The sequence below is a fragment of the Delphinapterus leucas genome, chromosome 6 (assembly GCF_059928025.1).
Source record: "Delphinapterus leucas isolate spDelLeu-1000000601 "Yukka" chromosome 6, BTC_Dleu_Yukka2, whole genome shotgun sequence".
NCBI lineage: Eukaryota > Metazoa > Chordata > Mammalia > Artiodactyla > Monodontidae > Delphinapterus > Delphinapterus leucas.
This window is the reverse complement of record NC_143134.1, coordinates 51,517,183-51,541,396: the sequence shown is the minus strand read 5'-3', so window position 1 is coordinate 51,541,396 and position 24,214 is coordinate 51,517,183. Positions and strand designations below refer to the sequence as shown.

Below are 24,214 nucleotides of genomic sequence, written 5' to 3'. Positions count from 1 at the left end.
TTAATTAAGTTATTGAAGCATTGAGCTTTAGAGTAGTGAGTGAATTTTGAGATATTGGTCTATTTATTTTGCTTCAATGAAAAAGTTTTTATGGGGGTTCAAATAATATAATTATGGCTACTCTCCAAATTCAGACAGTAGAAAAGTGGGAGGAGTATAATTTAACTCTTGTGAAGTATCTGTTAAAAATTACTGTACCAGGAGCATAATAATACCAATGAGCAATGGTAGCTTGAATAATTCAGTACCATGACACTCTTTTTAAGGCAGCACAAAAGTGGGTTCTAATATCTATTGTTTATTTCCAGGCTAACACATTTATTGTCTCCAAAGAAGGGAAAAATACCTGTGGAAGTTGGAAATTTATCACGGAAAAAATAAACAAGATATCTTGCTATTTCTTCCATAAAGTCCATAAAGGTCCAGATGTTGAAATGCTTTTACAAAGCAGGTCATAGGCAGAAGCAGAGTGAATGTTATAGTAGGCAACTGAGGCATCAGGTATTGCAGGGCAGAACTAGAAAACATTTCTATGAAGCTCTGATGTACCATACCACGCCTGCTAGCCTTTAATCAAGGAACCAACTTGTCTGCCTGTGCCAGTATTCCCCTTTTAATGGATATATTACACATTACCGGTCCAATCTATTCCAAGTTAGAAACAGCTTTGCTAAAGAGAGATACTGCAGAACAATGGAAAAGCCCAGGATTGTGAGTAAAGATTAGAGCGTAGCAAGAAGGAACAGGAACTAAAATTTGTTCTATAACTGACCACACGACACGTGCTATGACAAATATTATCTAATTCAACTTAATTCCCCCAATAACCTAGAGACAAATGTAGTTGTAGTTCACTTTGAAAAACAGGAAATAGGTTCAGAAAGATGATGGAAGCTACTAGATGTCACACAGCTGTTCTGTTGCTGTGCCACGATATAAATGCACGCCTGTCTTATGCCAGGTTCCAAACTCCCTTCCTGCTTCTGCGGCTAATGACCTCCATGAACATTTGCGAGTTACATTCCCAAGGTCTATGCTTGGGTTTTCTCTTCCTGTCATATTTAGATAATACCATTTATTGTTATAATGGTATTATTTACCTAATGGCCATTGATCTAGGTGCTTTTGAGAAGTGTTTTGATAATAGGGAGGTAAAGTATTTTCAACATAGAGAAGCACTGCGCAATGTAAGTTACTTATAGCTTTCAGTGAATTTACTCACAGTGGAGGGAGAGCCATTGTACTAACACTCTGGGCTTCTCTCTGCTTCCTCATCTCTTATCTGGCACATCGAAAAACACAATCTGACTTTGCCCTTATTCACAATAGAGCTAATTCTTTGTCTATCAATTGTTTCAGAAATTGAGAAGGAGCAGTTTATATTTTTCTTCCTTTTTTGAAATTCATTATTGACATTCCTTGTTTTCTACTTTCAACTACCAATTCATGGACATAAGCCCTTTGAAAATGTCCAGTTTTGGATGTGATATGATTTTGTAACCTTCTCGATATCTTTTAAAGTAGTTTTTTTTAGTCACGTAAATCTTGGGTCTTACAAACAAGTTAGGCCCTTGCATTAGAAAAACAGGAAACAAATGTTTGGGGACATATTTTAAGTAACTGCACAATTATATTGTTTTTTTTCAGGCACTAAACTTTAATATGTGATAGCAACAAAATATACTTGCAATCTTTGGAAACAGATGGAAGATTAAGTATATGGTTATTAAAATCTCCACTTATTGTTCTCTAGTACAATATGTTTCCCTAAGTTTGGGCTTATTATGGTGATTAATGTGATAGTTAAGTACACTAAATGGCCAGGAAAATGTAGAAGTTTAGTAGGCAACATCTTGCATATGTGAAATCTCAAGGAATGCTTGCCATGTAAAAATACACCCTGGCTCATAAATAGATTTTGAAGTTCTTACTAATCTCAGAATAAAATAACAAGTATCATTGCTTTACTATGTACTCGCTGATACCAAGATAAGGTATCTACTTATCGGAGAATTATTTTTCCTTTGGATCCTTCAAAAAATATTTTCTATTTTTCTGTTAAGTTGAAATAAAGGAAATGTCGTAATTACTGTCGCATTCTTAGAGCTCTGTCAGGTACTTAGAGGTTCAGGTTGATATGACTGGGATATCTGCCCTCATTTTGGTATGCTATATTGTGATTTGTAAGAAATATCTATTTGGTTTTTGTCCTTGATTTCTGGCACAGAGTTCCTAAAACTCTTGGAATTTCCTAAGTGTTGAGAGCAATAAAGATAGCTTTTGTTATGTTAATGAGGAGACTTTCAGAAAGCACACGAGAATGGGGGCTGGCTGCCAGAGATGAACAAGTGATTAGAGGATTGGAACTTTCAGTCCCACCCCACTGACCTCCAGGTAAGCAAGAGGGGCTAGAGGTCAGATGGATCGCCAATGGCAAATGATGTAATTAATCATTCCTATGTAATGAAGTCTCCATAAAAACGCCAAAAGGACTTTGTTCAGAGAGCTTCTGGACTGGTAAACATGTAGAGATGTGGGGAGAGTGGCACGCTGAAAGAAAGAATGAATGGAAGCTCTGTGCCCCTTCCCACATACCTGGCCCTGTACATTTCTTCCATCAGGCTGGTCCTGAATTATATCCTTTTGTAATAAACCAGTGATCTAGTAAGTATAATGTTTCTCTGAGTTCTGTGAGCTGCTCTGGCTAATTAATCAAATTGGAAGAGAGGGTCCTGGAAGCCTCTGATCTATAGCTGGGGATCAGAAGCATAGGTGATAACTTGGGCTTGTGACTTGGAGGAAGGGGGAGGGCAGTCTTGAAGGTCTGGGCCCTTAACCTGTGCCATCTGATGCTATCTCTGGGTAGACAGTGGCAGAATTAAGATGAATTGTAGGCCAGAACTTTGCTGGTTGGTGGTGGGGGAAACCTCCCCCAGATTGGAATTGGTACAGAAACCCTTTTAGGTACATATCCTGAAGTGGGTAGCATGCATGCATATAATAAGTACCTAGTCTCAGAAAAATTAGTCACAATCCCTTTCAAGATTCTCTTGATATTATAATCTCTGATGAGGAATGGGTTTGAAGGTCCAGGTTAGGTGATACCTAAATAGCATTCATAGAATCATAGAATTTTAGATTTTTAGGGAATTATAAAGATCATCTAGTCTGTTAATGTGTTATAGTTTAATGTTTTCCATGTCCCTTTGGGATTTCTCTCTTATCAATGAAGCATCTTTACCATTACATACAAAATATTTTTTGATAAATTATTTCATTTAAACATGAATTAATAAATATATATACATAATTAAAATAATCTCATATCAAAGTTATAATAAAATGTTAATTCATTTTAAGATAAATTAACATTAAAATAAATTATATATGGATATGGATATAAAATTAAATTAAAATATTTATATACATATGTGTATATAAATGTATATATACCTACATACATATAAACACAAACTCTCTAAGTCATCTTTTTCTTTTTTTTTTTTTTTTTGCGGTACGCGGGCCTCTCACTCTTGTGGCCTCTCCCGTTGCGGAGCACAGGCTCCGGACGCGCAGGCTCAGCGGCCGTGGCTCACGGGCCCAGCCGCTCCGCGGCACGTGGGATCTTCCCGGACCGGGGCACGAACCCGTGTCCCCTGCAATGGCAGGCGGACTCTCAACCACTGTGCCACCAGGGAAGCCCTAAGTCATCTTTTTTATAGCAGTAGGATACGCATACTACGAACAGTGATCTTCTTGAAAACCACTCATTGTGTTTACATCCTGTTCTCCGTAGTAGGACATCTCTGAGAACAAATGTGAGCAGATATCTGTATCCCTGTAATATTTATTAATTGATCATAGTTCTATAATTCTGTGATCAATAAATAAACTGAGGTTCAGAGGAGGTTATATATTTCTTCCAGGTAACGTCTTTTAAAATATATTTAAATAGAGTCTTAGAAGTTACCAGATTGTTTAAAACAAGTACATTCCTTTGTGGGTAAGCCATGAAAAGATATACTCAAGAGAAGTAAACATGTAAGAGTTGTTTCCAGCCACGTGGTCAAAGATAACTGAGTGGTGACAGAATTGGTAACACATTGTCACAGTTTTGGGTGTGAGTGGCTAACTAGTTTGACATCATACTCAGTGAGAAAGCCTTCTTGATAAATTTTACAGCATTGTAAAAAGTATGTTTTTTTTGCAAAATGCTACTCATATGATACTAGTCTCATAAACAAGGGAAGCATTTTACTTCTCAGATCTTTTTTTTTTCCCTCCCTATTTCAAAATATGTTTTTTTATTTTTAAAGAAATGGCACATAGAACAATGATTCCAGGCCAATTCTGTTCATTTCAGATGGATAGATTTTCAGCACATTCACTTCACACTGTAACATTTTTTTCTTCTTAAGCTTACCATGAAGATAGCTACTGAAGAGCTAGTGAGTGAGCTTGAAACAAGATGAGTGTCTAGGATGAGAGAATCTACAGACCCTTACCTTTATACCTACAATCTTGACAGCCCTCTCTTGCAACACTTCCCTGCATGTTCACTATCCTTCAAAATCCTTCATCCTCTAAGCCCATCAAATGTATGATGGGCTTACCCATTAAGTTTATTTTAGAAAATAAAATTCATAAAAAGATCAATTTTCTTAGAATCTTCACTTATAAAGAATCAGCATAAAACAGCCTCTAAATTACCTAATGTTGGTGACAGACGCTTAGTAAAGGTTTCATATGTCTCCACTTATCCTAGTTTATCATAAGTCTCTCATTCTGATTCCATAGTTGTATTCTTATTTAAATACACACACACACACAACAATATAGCATAATGGCAATGAATGCATGCCCAGTGTATATGAACCACACAACTGTCATGGTTGCTTGGCAACCACTGACAGGTACTATATACTGGAGAGCAAGGGGATACAAAGCAATGAATGAAAGCCTTATCATCTGCACTGATTTCAGGTGAAGGGAAACTGTCTTCAATGCAAAAATGCCTCTTTTGGGTTATGAAATGCAAACAGAAGAAAAAAGTGTGTCTATTTTTAAAAATTAAGCTAAATCATCAGTTGTATTGTGATAGGACAGTAAGCCATTTCATGAAAAAAAATAGCTGATTATTGGTCAAAAGAAGAGATGGATGTACCTAACAAATTAGTTCTTGAGTGTACTCATTGTGGTAAGGTGAACTACTGATGTTGCTTTGAACACATATGTATTTTCCCTCTTATTCCGACTGAAGGAAATCTTACTAGACTTGAATTTTTAGCATGTATTAAAAAATATATATATTGGTCCAAAGTAAAAACTTTTGCTACTTTAAAACACTGTAGGACTTCCCTGGTGGCGCAGTGGTTGGGAGTCCACCTGCCAATGCAGGGGACACAGGTTCGAGCCCTGGTCTGGGAAGATCCCACATGCCGCGGAGCAACTAAGCCCTTGTGCCACAACTACTCAGCCTGTGATCAAGAGCCTGCAAGCCACAACTCCTGAAGCTCCGGCGCCTAGAGCCCGTGCTCTGCAACAAGAGAAGCTACCGTAATGAGAAGCCCATGCACCTACAACGAAGAGCAGCCCCCGCTCACTGCAACTAGAGAAAGCCCACGTGCAGGAATAAAGACCCAACTCAGCCATAAATAAATAAATAAATAAAAACCACTGTATTTTTCTCTCCACAACGTCTATGATATAGTTGTATAATATCTTAAACATAGATTCTAAAGGAAATGAGCAGATTCAGTCATTACTCTTATTAAACCTTTTTAGTTTTGACTTCCCTGGGTCACAAAATTTCATGTCTTACTGAAATGGCTGTTTTTCATATTATGCATTAATGTCTCTGCTTATACTTTTGCACCTTTTAGTTTCGGAATACTTGTTTCCTTCCAAATAGTCACCTTTTGTTCTCCAGGTAGGATAGTCAAATATATCTGCACTCAGACATCTATAGAAAAATAATTGTGTTTCTTTTAAACATGCTACTATCAAATATTGCCAGAGATATAAAACATGATATCTGAGTAAATTTCATGCCTAACACCTTCAAAATGTACTTATATATCAAAGCTAAAATGCTTATAAATTTGAAATTTTTAGTCCCCTTGCTGATACTTTAAATTACATCATTTTAATTTCTTCAGCTGCAGGAAATACCATGAGTTACATTTTTAAAAATGATTAGGAAAAGCAGATGAAAGAGCAAACTCTACACTTGCTACCATGAGTCTAGGAGGAGAGAAGATTAAACTGGTGGGAGACACACAATTTTTCTTAATCTCCAACTCCTGTTGGCTCTCCCATGATAAGTAAATTAGAGAAAACAGATGATTCTAAAAGATGTTTTCATTTAACAAATATTAATTGAGTGTTTCCTACAACCCACTACTAGCCTCCTTTTCTAAATAAGAAAGCAGGGCCATAGATAGGTTAAATAACTTGACCAGTTAGAAAATGTTAGCCAGTGATAGAGCACAGACAAAATCAAGACTCTCAGTCTGAAACCTAAACACTTAATCCCTGAATTTCATTGCTTCTTGGGATCCTTTAACTCATCTGAGTGTTCAACTGAAGGGGTCACTATCCCTCTCTGTAATACCAGTTACTTGACCATAATATACCATAGGAAACTGAAATTACCAATTCCTACATTCATGGGAATTCATCTGCATTTATGACCCACATTTGTGAGTTCACCTGCAGTGTATGGAACTGAATTTACCTCTCCAAACTTTCCACTTTTACTGCCGTTTGCTTTCATTACTATGTTCAACAGGAAAGACTTGCCTTTACCTTTCCCCATTGGACAACTTAACCTAGAAGAGTTTGATCCCATAGTCACCCAATCACCAGTCAGATTTTCTTCAGCATCTCACAATGAAAGCCATTTAAGCAGGTATAAATTTTAGAAACTTTAGTCCTTTTAGAAATGTTGAACTTCTCAGTAGTCCACTTGTTTTCATACCTTTATAGAATATACCAAATCATTAAAAATTATTATGGACGAATAGCAGGGATTGCTTTAAGAAATCGAGTTTATAGTAGCCCCCCTTGTCTTCAGGGGATACATTCCAAGACCCCCAGTGGATGCTTGAAACCCTATATACACTATGTTTTTTCCTATACATACATACTTATGGTAAAGTTTAATTTATAAATTAGGCACAGTAAGAGATTAACAACAATAATAAAATAGAACAGTTAAAACAATATACTGTAATAAGAGTTATGTGAATGTAGTCTTTCACTCTCTTAAGATACTTCATTGTACAAATTTAATGCCTTTTCCGTCTTAACTAAGCACTTAATCACACACAGTGGCCATAACTTTTGCGGTTTGAGGTGCAAAAACAAACCTGGCAAAAAGTTCTTTTTCCTTCTTCACAATGTCTTTGACAGAAGATTTATTATCGTACGTCTTAGCAACCTTAGCATATGATCTTTCTCTTTCCTTATTAAATCAATATCTTTCACCTTTTCACTTTAAAGGAAGCACTTTACGGCTTCCCTTTGGCAAACCGAATTGCCAGCATCACTACTCTTGTGCTTTGGCACCATTATTAAGGAAGATAAGGCCTACTTGAACACAAGCCCTGTGATACTGTGATGGTGGATCTGATAACCTAGAGACTACTAAGTGACTAATGGGCAGGATGAATTGGACAAAGGGATGGTTCCTGTGCCCGACAGCGCAAGACTGCATCACTGCTACTCAAGATGATCTGCAATTTAAAACTTATGAATTGTTTCTTTCTGGAATTTTCCATTTAATAGTTTTGGACCATGGCTGGCCATGATAACTGAAACTTACGAAAGCAAAACCATGGATAAGTGGAGACTATTGTGCATGCTATCAGTTTATTGTACCTGATGTAGGTTGTTGAAAGTTGATTAAGGGGAATTGAAATTTCCAGTCCAAAGTTTTCCCATTACAAATTTATGTTATCTAACTTAAAAAGAGTAAGCTGTTCCCAGAACAGTGTGAATTATTTTATTTTTGAATTTTACAACACTTGTGCTTTAATAGAGGGAAAAAAATAAATAGTTCCATTTAATATTAGGTACTTTACCTTTTGGCTTCTAACCATAAACAGAAATTAATAGAGGTGATTCGTTTTTTCATATATATATCAGCAATGATTGGTGTTTCTTGATATACAAAATTAAAATCAAGAGGAATTCATTTGAGTTTAGGTCATAGGCAATGATATGTAATAATATCCTCAAGTAAATAAACATTAAGGTATTCATATTTTCAACTGCAAAAACTCAATCTAGATCTTGTCATAAAATTTGAAATGCATTTGATGGCATAATCAGAAAAAAATGTTAGAGTATCTTGATCTATCTATAAATGTGTCTTAAGAGAATAAATATAGCAATGATATAGGACTTGGGATAACTTTTTCCATTGATTCTCAAATAAGTAAAGTAAGAGCTATGTACAATTAAAAGTAAAATATTGAGAGTGGGCAGAAAATCATCCATAATTTAAAGAAAAAAATTGAAATTCTATTTATTACAATAAAAAACAGATAAATATTACTTATATATTACTGCTCCCTTACTTGAGTGGTACTTGAGTAGTTCCCTTCAAACACTGAGTTATAAGACTATAACAGTGAGTAAGGACTGATGTTCTCACAGAAGTTTCTGTCTGTAATAGGAACGTATTTCATAAATCAGAGTCTTCTGGATAATGTTCAGTGTGGATGTTAGCAGTTATTTATACTTCACATACTAGAATTCCTTTGGAGAGTCAATCCATATGAAGGCCAGAGGCCAATGATGCCTATTAGCCTAAGAAATAGTTCGAATTTTTGGTCATCCATAGGCTGACCTTGGCTGTCATTTCCTTTTCTGAAGGACTGAATCTCTCTACCTGAATGGCATCTTGATGACTGGGAACTCACTATCTATATAGAGACCACCCACATGAGCAGTATTTGCTGGCTGAGATCTGTGATTCCCATGATCAATTTCTTGCACTAGATCCACAGTTACAATAATCAGTTCACATGTAGAAACATGCTGCTTCTACATCTTAGACTGTGACTTCTGCCATGATGTAGAAACTTCTAGACTGTTTAAGCACCTGACTTCTCCCACTTAGTAGAACTGCTCCAGGGGACAGATCCACTCTGCGTGTATTTTTTCCTTGTTAAGAATCTCTTCCTTCCCTTATTTCTTATATTTTCATGCATCAAACAAAATTTATAACTGGGCTGCAAGTTCTGAGTTATGGAATGTCTTTATACATCTCTACTAATGTCAATGTATTAAAATCGTCATTAAGTTATATTTGTTATTAAGTGTGCTAGGCACTTTTCATACACACACACAAACACACACACACACACACATCTAAACCTTACAACTATTTGAGGTTAGTGCAAATATTCCTTTTTATCAAATGAGGACACCAAGGCACAGAGAGTTTATGGACATTCCATAAGCTCTCATAGCAAGAAATTGACAGTCAGGATTTAAATCTAGGTGTTTTGACTTCTGAGCCTAAGCTCATAAGCACTACATTTCAATTGCTTTTCAAAGTTTCTTTTTAACAGGGTTACTAATCTAGTAATTCAGAGAATGTGGTAGTGTAGTCGACTTAGAATTCAATATAGCATTTGATGAGATATGTCATGGAAATATTTTTCATCTCTTTTTGAGATGGAGAAGTATGTGCTGAATACTTAATCAGGTAGATTTGTACCTGGTCTCAGGATTAAAGGATCTACGCTAACCTGGAGGGAAATGTGTTGTTAGGCCATAAAACTCATTTCAATCTCAAAAGTTAAGCATATTTACTAATGACTTGTGTTTACATATGCAAAACACAATGATCAGACTTACAGATGAGGTGGAGAGGGTAAATGCTTTGAATTCCTGAACCAAAAATATGTTGATAGACTGCAGGAAAGGACTGAATATTAAAAGATAACATTAAACCAGGGGAAAAAAAAAATCCTAAGATTTTGTACTTTCCTTAGTTCCTCAAGACAAGTATAGAAGTCCATATATTGGAGATGTGGACAAGCAACAGCATCCACGGGAATGGTTTAGAGACATTAGATCAACAAACCAGGGCTTCCCTGGTGGTGCAGCGGTTGAGAGTCCACCTGTCGATGCAGGGGACACGGGTTCGTGCCCCGGTCCGGGAAGATCCCACATGCCGAGGAGCGGCTGCGCCCGTGAGCCATGGCCGCTGAGCCTGTGCTCCGCAACGGGAGAGGCCACAACAGTGAGAGGCCCGCGTACCACAAAACAAAAACAAATCAGGCCCATGTAATCACCAGTTTACTGCAACCATCAATAAAGATAATCTGAGCATAGATATCGTGGAGAAAATAGGGCAGTTCCTACGATGAAGGAAAGGCTAGTGCCACACTACTCAGTTCTGGTCTTACCACAGTTTTTAATGTTTATCAATAACTGCACTCAAAAGATAGTGTGAATAGCAAGGACGTATTGTTGGGGATATGCAAACAGTTTGGTGAAGGATGCCATACGACATGAGAATGCTTGAGGAAGGTACAGATGCTTAGCTTGCAAAACAAATGGAAACGTGTTTAAACTTAGTATTTAAAAGACATTTTTGAAAAGAATAATTAGACAATTGTTTAATCCTCCCAAGAGTAAACTTGAGGGGAAAAGGTGGAAGCCATAATAAGAAAAGTTTTTGAACATGAAGAAGTGCCTTGAAATATCCAGAGCTACCAAGTTAGGAAACAGTGAATACCCAAGCATAAGATTGAGAGCTACCTTGCTCTATAGTTGTAGAAGGATTTCAGAGATAAACTGGGATGTTGGATTATATGCTAGTGAAGATTCCCTCCAAACTACAGAAAGTTAGGGCTCTTTCCCTTGCCACCCTTTTGTTTGTCTGTTCCTGAAAACTGAGGTCAGATAGGGAAGTGTTAGAGAAAAAGGTAACTGCTTGCTAATAAGTCTACAGCAGCTCGACACCATGGAAATCATAGGCCCGCGAAGCAGACCTGGTCTCCTTGAGGAACAGCAGCCTTTGCCTGCATGGAACTTTTATATTCTAGTCCATCTTCTGTTCTCTGCTTCCCATACACTTAAGTCTCACTTCAAATTTTAAAGATATTTTCCAAAAAAAAAAAAGGTAGCTCTTTAACTTCTATGACAACAACAAGGACTCCATTATTCCTCTCCTTGACAAATATTGTTCTGATGCTACAAAAATGTTTAAAGTAGTATAGTGGGGACTGATCACCTTAGTGGTTCATGTTGAGTCTTTTAATATGACTCCAAAGAGAATATTTTTAATGCAGGATCTGCCCAGTTGCTGGAGCAGAGTGCTACATGCTTACACTAGTACCTCAGAGTAGATTTGCACTGGCTTCCACTGTCTTGGTCCTACCTTTCAACAGAATCTTATCTTCATTCTCTGAAAACTGGTTGAAAGGTAGAGATAAAAAAAAAGGAAGGGCATTATCATCACTTAAGTGCCTACTTAAGTGCTGAACTATGAGTTCCTCTTTCACATTTACTATTGCATTTGGTCCTCATACCAAAGTATGAGAGTAGGTGTGGCTATCTTGATTTCACAGATAAGGAAACTGAAGTTCAGCTATGGGGAGGGACTGACTCCAAGGCAGAGTACTGGCTGGTGTTAGAGCTGGAGTCCATAATTACACCCTTTGATCTTCTCCCCAGTGAGGAGAGGGTGGAAGTACAAACAGAGAATGAGTGAGCTTTCAAAAATCTAGTCCTTAATTGCTGCAAATCTACTCCCTGTAAAGATCTGCCATTGATAGGCCCACGAATACAAACAACCCCCAAATAATTAGCATCAGACCACAGGGACTCTTGGAAAGCAGAACCATCGGAGGAAAAAGTAACTCTCCAGGCTTCTTTCTGTTCCCCATGACCACTAAAACCTTAGAATAGAATCGTATCTATTTATGACACATTCTATTTTTTGTGGACACTGGGCTGAAAAGAAATCAGATTCTGACTACATTTAATGCTTAACTCATATGTGAGCCTGAAAAAAATAAAAGAAAAAGCATATTGTTTTAATGATGGTGCATCTGCATGAAAATGATAAAGAATTTTGAAATGGGAAAAAATTTTCCCACTTTGTTGCTCAAGTTACTGTTTTATTTCTTTGGAATAGGTAATTAGAAATACCTACTTAAAGGAAAGCAATAATACGTCCAATGTTGCATAAAATCCCTTTGGACTTGATTCTCTTTCTTTCTGAAGAACCATATATTTCTTTGCTACCCTAAGTTCCTTCTGAATAAGTTATAGCTTTATCAGACACAAGAACACCACCAGACAATTGCTATATTCTGTAAAAGTATAGCTTCATAGTCTACATATGTGTGAAAACATTGCCTATAGCTCTTTTGCAGATACTGATCAGTCCAGCTATCTTATGTGATTTCATGTCTGCTCCAAAAGTACTTTTTGTGCAAATATCCAGGAGATAAAGACACCAGGAAACTCCCAAAACGTAACTACTACTAAAATCCATACTTCCTTTCCATTTTGTGAAACAGAATATGATACACTTCCTTAGTTTTAAAGGTATTTATAGAATTTTATTTTATAATAGAATTTAAAACAACCCTTTCACATAAAAAGGGCTTAGTGAATATTTCTTGAACCAATGAGTGAATTCATAATAGTAATTCACTTTGGACCTTGAATTCATATTAATATTTCAACTACCAAACTACTGTTTTCTAAGCTCATCGTTACATCATTATCAATACTAACCTTTTTAAAATGATACCTCTCTTTCTGATCTTTCATTTTAGTGTATAGGAATGTAAGAGATTTCTGTGCATTAATTTTGTATCGTGCTATTTTACCATATTCATTGATTAGCTCTAGTAGTTTTCTGGTGGCATCTTTAGGATTTTCTATGTATAGTATCACGTCATCTGCAAACAGTGATGGTTGTACTTCTTCTTTTCCAATTTGTATTCCTTTTATTTCTTTTTCTTCTCTGACTGCCATGGTTAGGACTTCCATACTATGTTGACTAAGCGTGGCGAGAGTGGACATCCTTGTCTTGTTCCTGATCTTAGAGGAAATGCTTTCAGTTTTCCACCATTGAGAATGATGTTTGCTGTGGGTTTGTTGTGTATGGTCTTTATTACATTGAGGTTGGTTCCCTCTGTGCCCACTTTCTGGAGAGTTTTTATCAGAAATTGGTGTCGAATTTTGTCAAAAGCTTTTTCTGCATCTATTGAGATTATCATACGGTTTTTATCTTTCAATTTGTTAATATGGTGTATCACATTGATTTGTGTATATTGAAGAATCCTTGCATTCCTGGGATAAATCCCACTTGATTATGGTGTATGATCTTTATAATGTGTTGTTGGATTCTGTTTGCTAGTATTTTGTTGAGGATTTTTGCATCTATATTCATCAGTGATATTGGTCTATAATTTTCTTTTTTGTGTGATATTTTTGTCTTGTTTTGTTATCCAGGTGATGGTGGCTTCGTAGAATGAGCTTGGGAGTGTTCCTTCCTCTGCAAATTTTTGGAAGCATTTGAGAAGGATGAGTGTTAGCTCTTCTCTAAATATTTGATAGAGTTTGCCTGTGAAGCCATCTGGTCCTGAACTTTTGTTTGTTGGAAGATTTTTTAATTGTAGTTTCAATTTCACTACTTGTGATTGGTCTGTTCATATTTTCTATTTCTTCCTGGTTCACTCTTGGAAATTTGTACCTTTCTAAGAATTTGTCCATTTCTTCCAGGTTGTCCATTTTATTGCCATATAGTTGCTGTAGTAGTCTCTTATGATCCTTTGTATTTCTGTGGTGTCAATTGTAATTTCTCCTTTTTCATTTCTAATTTTATTGATTTGAATCCTCTCCCTTTTTTTTCTTGATGAGTCTGGCTATAGGTTTATCAATTTTGTTTACCTTCTCAAAGAACCAGCTTTTAGTTTCACTGATTTTTTGCTATTGTTTTCTTCGTTTCTATTTCATTTATTTCTGCTCTTATTTTTATGATTTCTTTCCTTCTACTAACTTTGGGTTTTGTTTGTGCTACTTTCTCTAGGTGCTTTAGGTGTAAAGTTAGGCTGTTTATTTGATATTTTCCTTGTTTCTTGAGGTGGGATTGAATTGCTATAAAGACCCAAGGTGTGATCTATCCAGGAGAATGTCCCATGTGCACTTGAGAAGAACGTGTATTCTGCTGCTTTCGGATGGAATGTCCTATAAATATCAAGTAAGTCTATCTGGTCTACTGTGTCATTTAAAGATTGTGTTTCCTTATTTATTTTTTGTCTGGATGATCTGTCCATTGGTGTAAATGGGTTGTTAAAGACCCCGCTATTACTGTGTTAATGTCAATTTCCCCTTTTATGGCTGTTAGCATTTGCCTTATGTACCGAGGTGCTCCTATGTTGGGTGCATATATATTTACAACTGTTATTTTTCTTGGAGTGAGCTGTTGATCATTATGTAGGGTCCTTCCTTGTCTCTTCTGACAATCATTATTTTATTTTATTTTTTTTAGAGTTTATTTATTGATTTATTTTTGGCTGCATTGGGTCTGTTGCTGTGCACAGGCTTTCTCTAGTTGTGGCAAGGAGGGGCTACTCTTCAATGCGGTGCACAGGCTCCTCATTGCAGTGGCTTCTCTTGTTGCAGAGCATGGGCTCTAGGTGCATGGGCTTCAGCAGTTGTGACACACGGGCTCAGCACTTGTGGCTCACGGGCTTAGTTGCTCCATGGCATGTGGGATCATCCCAAACCATGGATCGAACCCGTGTCCCCTGCATTGGCAGGTAGATTCTTAACCACTGCACCACCAGGGAAGTCTGACAGTCTTTATTTAAAGTCTACTTTGTCTGATGTGAGTATTGCTACTCCAGCTTTCTTGTGATTTCCATTTGCATGGTATATCTTTTTGCATCCCTTCACTTTCAGTCTGTGTGTATTTCTAGGTCTGAAGTGGGTCTCTTATAGACAGCATACATATGGGTCTTGTTTTTGTATCCATTCAGCCAGACTGTGTCTTTTGGTTGGAACATTTAATCCATTTACATTTAAGGTAATTATTGATATATATGTTCCTATTACCATTTTCTTTATTGTTTTGGGTTTGTTTTTGTAGGTCTTTTCCTTCTCTTGTGTTTCCTGCCTAGAGAAGTTCATTCAGCATTTGTTGTAAAGCTGGTTTGGTGGTGCTGAACTGCAACAAAAAGTATAAAATACCTAGGAATAAACCTACCTAAGGAGGTTAAAGGCCTGTACTCAGACAACTGTAGGACACTGATGAAAGAAATAAAAAATGACACAGACAGATGGAGAGATATACCATGTTCTTGGATTGGAAGAATCAACATTGTGAAAATGACTATACTACCCAAAGCAAGCTACATATTGAATGAAATCCCTACCAAATTACCAATGGCATTTTTCACAGAACTAGCACTAAAAATTTTTACAGTTTACATGGAAACACAAAAGACCCCGAATAGCCAAAACAATCTTGAGAAAGAAAAACGGAGCTGGAGGAATCAGGCTCCCTGACTTCAAACTATACTAGAAAGCTACAGTAATTAAGACAGTATGGTACTGGCACAAAACCAGAAATGAACAGGATAGAAATCTCAGAGATAAACTCACACACCTATGGTCACCTAATCTATGACAAAGGAGGCAAGAATATAAAATGGAGGAGACAGCCTCTTCAATAAGTGGTGCTGGGAAAACTGGACAGGTACATGTAAAAGAATGAAATTAGAACACTCCCTAACACCATACACAAAAACAAACTCAAAATGGATTCAAGACATAAATGTAAGCCCAGATGCTATAAACTCTTAGAGGAAAACATAGGAAGAACACTCTTTGACATAAATCACAGCAAGATCTTTTTTCACCCACCTCCTAGAGTAATGAAAATAAAAATGGGACCTAATGAAACTTAAAAGCTTTGCACAGCAAAGAAAACCATAAATGAGACAAAAAGACAACCCTCAGAATGGGAGGAAATATTTGCAAATGAAGCAACTGACAAAGGATTAATCTCCAAAATAGACAAACAGCTCATGCAGCTCAATATCAAAAAAACCCCGCAAAACCCAATCAAAAAATGGGCAGAAGATCTAAATAGACATTTCTCCAAAGAAGACATACAGATCATCAAGAGGCACATAAAAAGATGCTCAACATCACTAATTATTAGAGAAATGCAAATCAAAACTACAATGAGGTATCACCTCACACTAGTCAGAATGGCCATCATCAAAAAACCGACAAACAAATTCTGGAGAGGGTATGGAGAAAAGGGAACACTCTTACACTGTTGGTGGGAATGTAAATTGATACAGCCACTATGGAGAACAGTATGGAGGTTCCTTAAAAAGCTAAAAATAGGAGTATCATATCACCCAGCAGTCTCACTACTGGACATATATCCTGAGAAAACCATAATTCAAAAAGACACATGCACCCCAATGTTCACTGCAGCACTATTTACAATAGCCAGGTCATGGAAGCAACCTAAATGTCAATCGACAGATGAATGGATAAAGAAGATGTGGTACATGTATACAATGGAATATTACTCCGCCATAAAAAGGAACGAAATTGGGTCATTTGTGGAGACATGGATGGAGCTAGTCTGTCATACAGAGTGAAGTAAGTCAGAGAGAGGAAAACAAATATTGTATATTAACACATATATGTGGAATCTAGAAAAATTGTACAGATGAACCTATTTGCATTGCAGGAATAGAGATGCAGATGTATAGAATGGACATGTGGACACAGTGAGGAGAGGGGAGTGGGATGAATTGGGAGATTAGGTTTGACATATATATACTACCATGTGTAAAACACATAGCTAGTGGGAACCTCCTGTACAGTGCAGGGAGCTCAGCTCGGTGCTCTGTAGTGACCTAGATGGGTAGGATGTGGTAGGTGGGGAGGAAGGTCCAAGAGGGAGGGATATAGGTATACATATGGCTGATTCGCTTCGTTGTACAGCAGAAACTAACACACATTGTAAAGTAACTATACCCCAATGAAAAAATAAATAAAATGAAATGATACATGTCTAATAATAATGTTTTATTAGACTTCCCTTGAATCAGTACACTTTAGATAAACAAAGTTTCAATGAGTGTCATTATGTGCCCTGCATGGTTCTAGATGTGGGGATACAGGAATTGGGAAGAGGGAGTATCTGCCCTCAAAAGTTTTACAATCTAGTCAGATGGGTAGGAGAAGGGCGCTGATAAGGAAGGCCGTAACAAAGAGGGAGACTATCCACTGGGCGTTCAGTGCAGGAAGACCATGGATCCATTTTAAAGATTCAGAAAACTTTTCAAAAGAGTACATTAAAGATAGATCGAGCAGGTAGAGCTTTGACAAAGACTGGTGGAAAGAAGTTTCTACTTTTTTTCTACTCTACTCCAAAGGTGCTTGATCCACTCTGGACTGAGTCTGTGATTCCTTTACAGGATTACAAATAACAGTGATCTGAGTGCCTTTTGTGATCTTTAGAATTTAATAAGTTACGTTATGTACTTCACAGTACTGAGTTCTCATATCCAGCCCACATGCTGGGCAGAGCAGACACTACCATGCCCATTTTTCAGATAATGAAACTGGGCTCTAAGATTTCCAAAGTCACAGAAATAATAGATGATTTAATGGAAAAAAAACACCTTTTACCTTGGGAAACCAATGCCATTAATGCTGCTATACTTCTAGGTCATATCAGCTGTAGTGAGCTGTCACTCAGAGAGCAAGGCAAGCTTTTCATGGGAGTAATGTCATCTATATTGTGTGCCTTAAGCAATACAATTTAACCAAGAATTTCTTAATTACCGTCAACCACACTAAAATATTATGTTGTGAATGATAACAGCACATGCATATGATCAGGAATTAGATCATCTGGAAGGTGTATAGAAAGGGGGAACACTGGAATGTCTATTGAGAATTTGCCAGAGAATAACACGGTGTATGTCACAGAGTTAACCTGGAACGAGGCTTCAAGTTCTATACGTATATCTCAACCAACTGAAAGGACATCACAGGTAGGGTACTGATGCAAAATGTTATTAGACATTTAGGGTAGACAAATATGTATTCAGATAAAGAGCTGTGAAGAAAGTTCTCCGGTAGAAAGCCTGTTCCTAGATGGGATGGGATGGTTTTCCTTGGCTTCTTGGCTGAAATCTATCTGTCCTGAGAAGACTGAAAATTTAAAAGGAATAGAAGGGGCACAGCAGGGGAAGCATTGAGAGGAAACCCAGGCCAGGTAGCAGCGTTTAAATGTCAGGATCATTTCCCCCCATGTATGGCTTTAAGCGACTGTTGTAGTGGAGGACTCAGTGCTGACTTTGCTCCAACCTTGGAGAGCAGTTAAGGGAAGGAAAAACTGAAGACTTCTTTTCCCTTTAGCCTGCACAATCAGATTTATCTGAATTGAGCAAAGAATTCAAAAGAATTTATGCAAAATTACTGGAGTTTGAGAGAGCCCTCACCATACTTCTCAAAAGTACATGCATTGCGTTTGAAATAACCCAGATGTGTGAATTTCTAATGTCATCGATATTGCTGTTTTCAGATAGGAGTCTAACCGTTAAATCCAAGTATTCTCAGGAAAAATCTCAGCCCCCACGCCCCAAACATGAATTTCCCAGTTGTCTTTCCTTATAGAAACTATGTTTTGACTTCTTGAAGCCAGTGTAAGCCTTTGTTTCTTTTCTGTCTGGAAAATAACAGACAGTGTGACCCTGGCTATCATCTTTTTTCTCAACTGCTGATCTGATTCCACCTAATAAGTGGCAACTAATGGTGACTATCGCAATGCAAATTAAAACGAGGAGAGTAGAATGACGCGCAGACAAAGCTCAGATGCGGGTTTGTTGATATTTGTAGCAGGAGGTTAATTAGCATTAACAGGAGTATCAGCAGTCTCTTGGACTTACTCATAAGGTACCGACTGCTCTCAGCAGTACAGCACAGAGGAAAACAAGTCAAAATAGTTTTCTCTCTCCTCTTACAGAAAAACCATTTACAAAAACAAACATAAAGTAATTGGATTCTTTTCTGTTTGCTTTCTGTTTCTCCTTTCCAGCTAAGTGTTTGATTTAGCTGCTTCTTTTGCTCCTTCCAAGTCCTACATGGTTTGAGTAATAATAGTGTTAGTTGTTCTTTCTTTTTCCCTTTTTCATTCCCTTCCCCCCTGCCCCCTTCCCCATCCTTTGGTGGTTGTTTTCCCTTTAGGCAACCATTTTATGTATAGGCACTTTCAATTTCAATGAATGATGGGTATATTTTTATGGGTGGTTTATACACTTTGGGTTATATAAATGCAGGACGTACATCTATCCCTCTGATCACTAAACCCATCTAAGACTTTTGAAACCCCTACCTTTCTCTGTTCCATGCAATGATCAGAATAAATGTTATTTCCAATGTTTCAGCCTTAAACAAAGCCCAGAAAGAGGTTTTATTTGTTTGACTTTGTATTTTTTTTTCCATTTGCACTCTAATAAAAAAAGGAACAATATATTATTTTTTTAAATGAAAGTTCCTTTTATCTTTATGCAGGAGAGCTTAGGATCATTTGAAAAGCTATTCTAGGTATTCTGAAAATAAATGTCCATGGTTTAGTGCCTGCAGAATTATTTAATATACACATATCATTATATTATTTAGTCATTCTTTGATGTTTTATAGAAAGTTCATTATTTTAATCTATTGAGAAATGTTAATTAATAATGAAAGATCAATAAATAATAACCATAATGTGAATTAAAATATCTCCTGCTGTGCGAGACTGTAGTTACTAGAATTTTGATGAGGACTTTTAAAATTAATTTCTTTGTTCTTTTCTTCTGTACAGGGAGCTGGAAATGGATTCAAAAGAAAATTAAGGAAATATATATATATATTTTAAAATTCTGACCACAAATCAAAGACAGGCTTAAAATTCTTTGAGGAAAATTTACTCAGTGGTGATAAGACATATGGGATTGGGTGTGCCACCACTGCTTTGTACAAAAACCTAAAAGGAAGTTAACTGTCACATTATTTCCACTTAGACTTGCCAAATCAGATGGAATATATCTGTCTGTCTATCTATCTATCTATCTAACCTATCTATCTATCTATCATCTATCTATATCCAAATCTACCTATCTAGATAGAAAGACAGACAGACAGATATCAAGACATTAGCTGTAGACTATTTTATAAATGGTACCAAGTATGAATCATAAATATATAAGTATTTCTTACCAAGTATCATGGCTCATTGGATAGACAAAATGGATAGACAAATCCCTCAATTAATGCAACCCTATCATACAATGGAGGATACTGAGGTAGGCAAATGCTAAGTGAGAACCCAAACAGTAGTTATTTGGCATCTGGGCTGGGGATAAAATCTAAGTCACTGACCCTTCATTTAGTAGCTTTCCTTAAATCTACAGTGCCATATAAGCATTATCTTGGAAATCAGAATAAAGAAATCTTTGGTCTTGATTTATCTTCTACTTTTTCTCTGTAAAAATGCACCATAAGGAGTACAGTATGTAACTTATGGGCTAAGGAATTGGACATGTGTTAAAAGTGAAGAGATTTTAGGATTCTGTTCTGCTCAAATTTAACTTCAAATTTCAAAAGAGTACCCATATCTTAAACCCCCATGATTGATGAAGGAGAGTGAAGGAAGAAGAATTCTCATTTCTAACTATATTCTGTTATTTTAACGAGGAGATGGCTACTATGGTTTCTTCAGTTTGATGACAGCTAATTATCCAAACCATTAAAACAAAAGGAGATTGGATGTGGATGTATGGATAAGAGGTATACGTCTATATTTTCTTTGTCTTGTCAATGGAGACAGGCAATATTTGGATGTTTGGGATTTTTTTTGTTTGTTTGTTTTGCTATTTTTAATGATCTGAGTAGACTCTGGCAAATGGCTATCCTAAAAGAGAATTTGGGCTGCTCAGTAATTGAACATTGAGTTATCACATGAAGTAAGAGGAGATTCCAAGCTTGAAAGGCAGACAAAGTCAAAGTGTGTGTGTGTGTGTGTGTGTGTGTGTGTGTGTGCACGCACACAAATGTGGGCATGAGAAAGAGAGAGAAGGAGAGAAAGAAAAAGAGGCATCAAAGTCTAGGTAACAAATGCAGCAGTTTAGAAAACGACTGACAGAAGTAAAGAATCAGACTTTCTTGGGTCTGTTGATTTTTCAATAATAATTTAAAAAGTTAACATTTTTGAGCACTTTCCTGGCAATTTTTGCCAGTATTCTGTTTTTTACATAAGTCATCTCAATTAATTCTTATAACAATTTGTGTGTGTGTGTGTTGGAATAGTATCTATGATTATTTTCCAGAGGAGGAAGAATAAGCTATGGCAAAATAATTTCCCCAAGGACACTTAATTAAAAAGTAGCTGGCAGGAGCTGGATTTGAACTTGGGAATTTCTAGATCAAGAACTGAAAGTTCTTAGCCATTATATTACAATGTCTCCCATGATCAATTGCTCCTATCCAAGACCAGGAGGTATATGATTTATAGGTGATTTGGGCTGGCATAAAGAAGCAAGAGCCTCCTGAAAGACAAATAAAGCAGGAAAGCAACTGAAATTCTCCTATAGCTCTACTAGTTAAATATACATTATACAGGAAAACTTAATTTTTTTAAAGGACAAGTATCTTTCTCAAATTCCCTTAAATGCCTAGCAAGTTGATGCTAGGAAATGTGCCATTTTCTCATCCTTTTAGTATATTCTTTCTCATCATAATGCCTTCCTCCAAATAGCAAATGGTAAATGAGGGGAAAAAAAATCTATATGAAAAAATGTGGCAAGAATATTGAAATAGCAATTAAGAACAGATGGATGTTTTGTAAGTACAAATGAGTCTTAAAATAAATGAGGGTTCACAAGAGGTTTGTGAGAATCAGTTAATATCCTATTGAAATACTGAGACACATATGTAAAAGTCTACCAAGTTCGGCTCTATTTGTGAGTCACCAGCAGTAGTACAGAATATTTTTGCACAACAGCCAAATTAAGCACCTCTTTCTAATCTTCATGTCACAACACTTTTTAGATATAATTCACCCCTTATTTCCCAGCCCAGGTTTTTGACTGACAGTACCTTTTCTACTAGATGAGAAAGCACCTACCAATGTCAAAACACAGGGCTTATATTCTAGTAACCTGTAATCTTAGACTTGAGGTCACTGTGGGTCCTTATACTCACTATTTGCCTCCAATCAAAGACACTTGGGCCAAGAGATCCAGATGAAGAAACTGGAGCAGAGGAAAAGTGATCCTCACCTCACATAAGATCTTCTCAGGTGTGTCTTGTGTAGAGAAACAGGAAGTTTCTTGAAGTCACTGCTGAGAAACAAAATTAGAAAGAACATGTGGATCCAGGTTCAGTTTTTTGGTTTGTTTGTTTGTTTGTTTAAAGTATGGTGACCCTATTCACTAGCAAAATGTGGCCTGGTGAGTATAAAGACACCAACATTATTTTCTCCAAAATTGCCCTCAGGGAGAGGAACAACCTTGAGCAAATATTACCCCCATTTGATAGACAGAGATAGAAACAGGGAGAGTCTAGTGCAGCTCTTTCCATTTCAAATGAACCATTAGTACACAGGGCAATCCTTAATTCTATTTGCTCCCTATTAAGATGTGGAGTAAAAATAATTTATTGATGACTTCTCAGAAAGAAGGGCATCTAATTTTGGAAGCTAGCATTTAGGGTACCAATAATGATATCTAATTATTGAATAGTTACCTTACGTTAGGTATTATATTAAGAGCTCCATGTATAGCATTTCATTTAATCTTCATAGTGACACATTAGAAAGTACTATTATAACTACACGACAGATACAAAAACTGAGGTGCAGAGATGTTAAAGTATTTACTCTATATCAAAACAAGAAGTAAGTGGACTGAAAACTGGGTCTAGTCAGTCATGAAATTCCCTCGAAGAGAAAAGATTATGAAAAAAGATAAAATTTACTTTATGAATTTAATATGCTATTCAATATTAATATTTAATGTGACATTGTTAAGGAGAATGAAGTAGCACTTGGGATATGTAATCAAATATAACTCCATGTAAACCTTGGATATCTGACTTCAAAATACTGTCCCTTCTGCCTTGCAGTTTTTGCAGGAGTTGCTTATTCAGAAAGCAATGGTCTCCTCCTTCCTATTGCAATGAAGCCACCTGTGCATGCATATCTGCAGATGATAATCATCTATGGGACAAGATGGAGAATGGGGAAGAATTTGAGGAGGGCAGAACTATGAAGAACTTGTGATATGTCATAACCACATTCTCTTTGTGACAGTCAGTGTGCCACTAGTCTTTTCCTCCCTGATAAGAATCAGAGCACTGATAGGAAGAACACTCTTTGACAAAAATCACAGCAAGATCTTTTCTGATCCACCTCCTAGAGTAATGGAAATTTTAAAAAAATAATAAACAAATGGTACCTAATGAAACGTAAAAGCTTTTGCAAAGCAAAGGAAACTACAAACAAGATGAAAAGACAACCCTCAGAATGGGAGAAAATATTTGCAAATGAATCAACGGACAAAGGAGTAATCTCCAAAATATATAAACAGCTCATGTAGCTCAATATTAAAAAAACAAACAACCCATAAAAAAATGAGCAGGAGACCTAAATAGACATTTCTCCAAAGAAGACATACAGATGGCCAAGAAGCACATGAAAAGCTGCTCAACATGACTAATTATTGGAGAGATGCAAATCAAAACTACAATGAGGTATCACCTCACACCAGTTAGAATGAGCATCATCAGAAAATCTACAAGCAACAAATGCTGGAGAGGGTGTGGAGAAAAGGGAACCCTCCTACACCATTGGTGAGAATGTAAATTGATACAGCCATTCTGGAGGACAGTATAGAGGTTCCTTAAAAAAACTAAAAATAGAATTACCATATGACCCAGGAATCCCACTACTGGGCATATACCCAGAGAAAACCATAATTCAAAAAGACACATGCACCCCAATGTTCATTGCAGCGCTATTTACAATAGCCAGGACGTGGAAGCAACCTAAATGACCACTGACAGACGAATGCATAAAGAAGATATGGTACATATATACAATGGAATATTACTCTGACATAAAAAGGAACGAAATTGGGTCATTTGTAGAGACATG

General features: G+C 36.7%; 1 long non-coding RNA gene across 2 annotated transcripts in view; it reads right to left on the bottom strand.

The window, feature by feature from the left end:
• Window positions 1-24,214, bottom strand: part of LOC149748939 (uncharacterized) — an 801,004-nt gene that overhangs the window by 113,070 nt on the left and 663,720 nt on the right. Inside the window, exon 4 of one of the 2 annotated variants that reach the window (XR_016393539.1) lies at window positions 22,341-22,403. This is a non-coding gene — a long non-coding RNA (uncharacterized LOC149748939). Of the gene's footprint in view, window positions 1-22,263; window positions 22,404-24,214 lie in introns of both variants that reach the window. The other variant, XR_016393540.1, reaches the window with a different exon arrangement.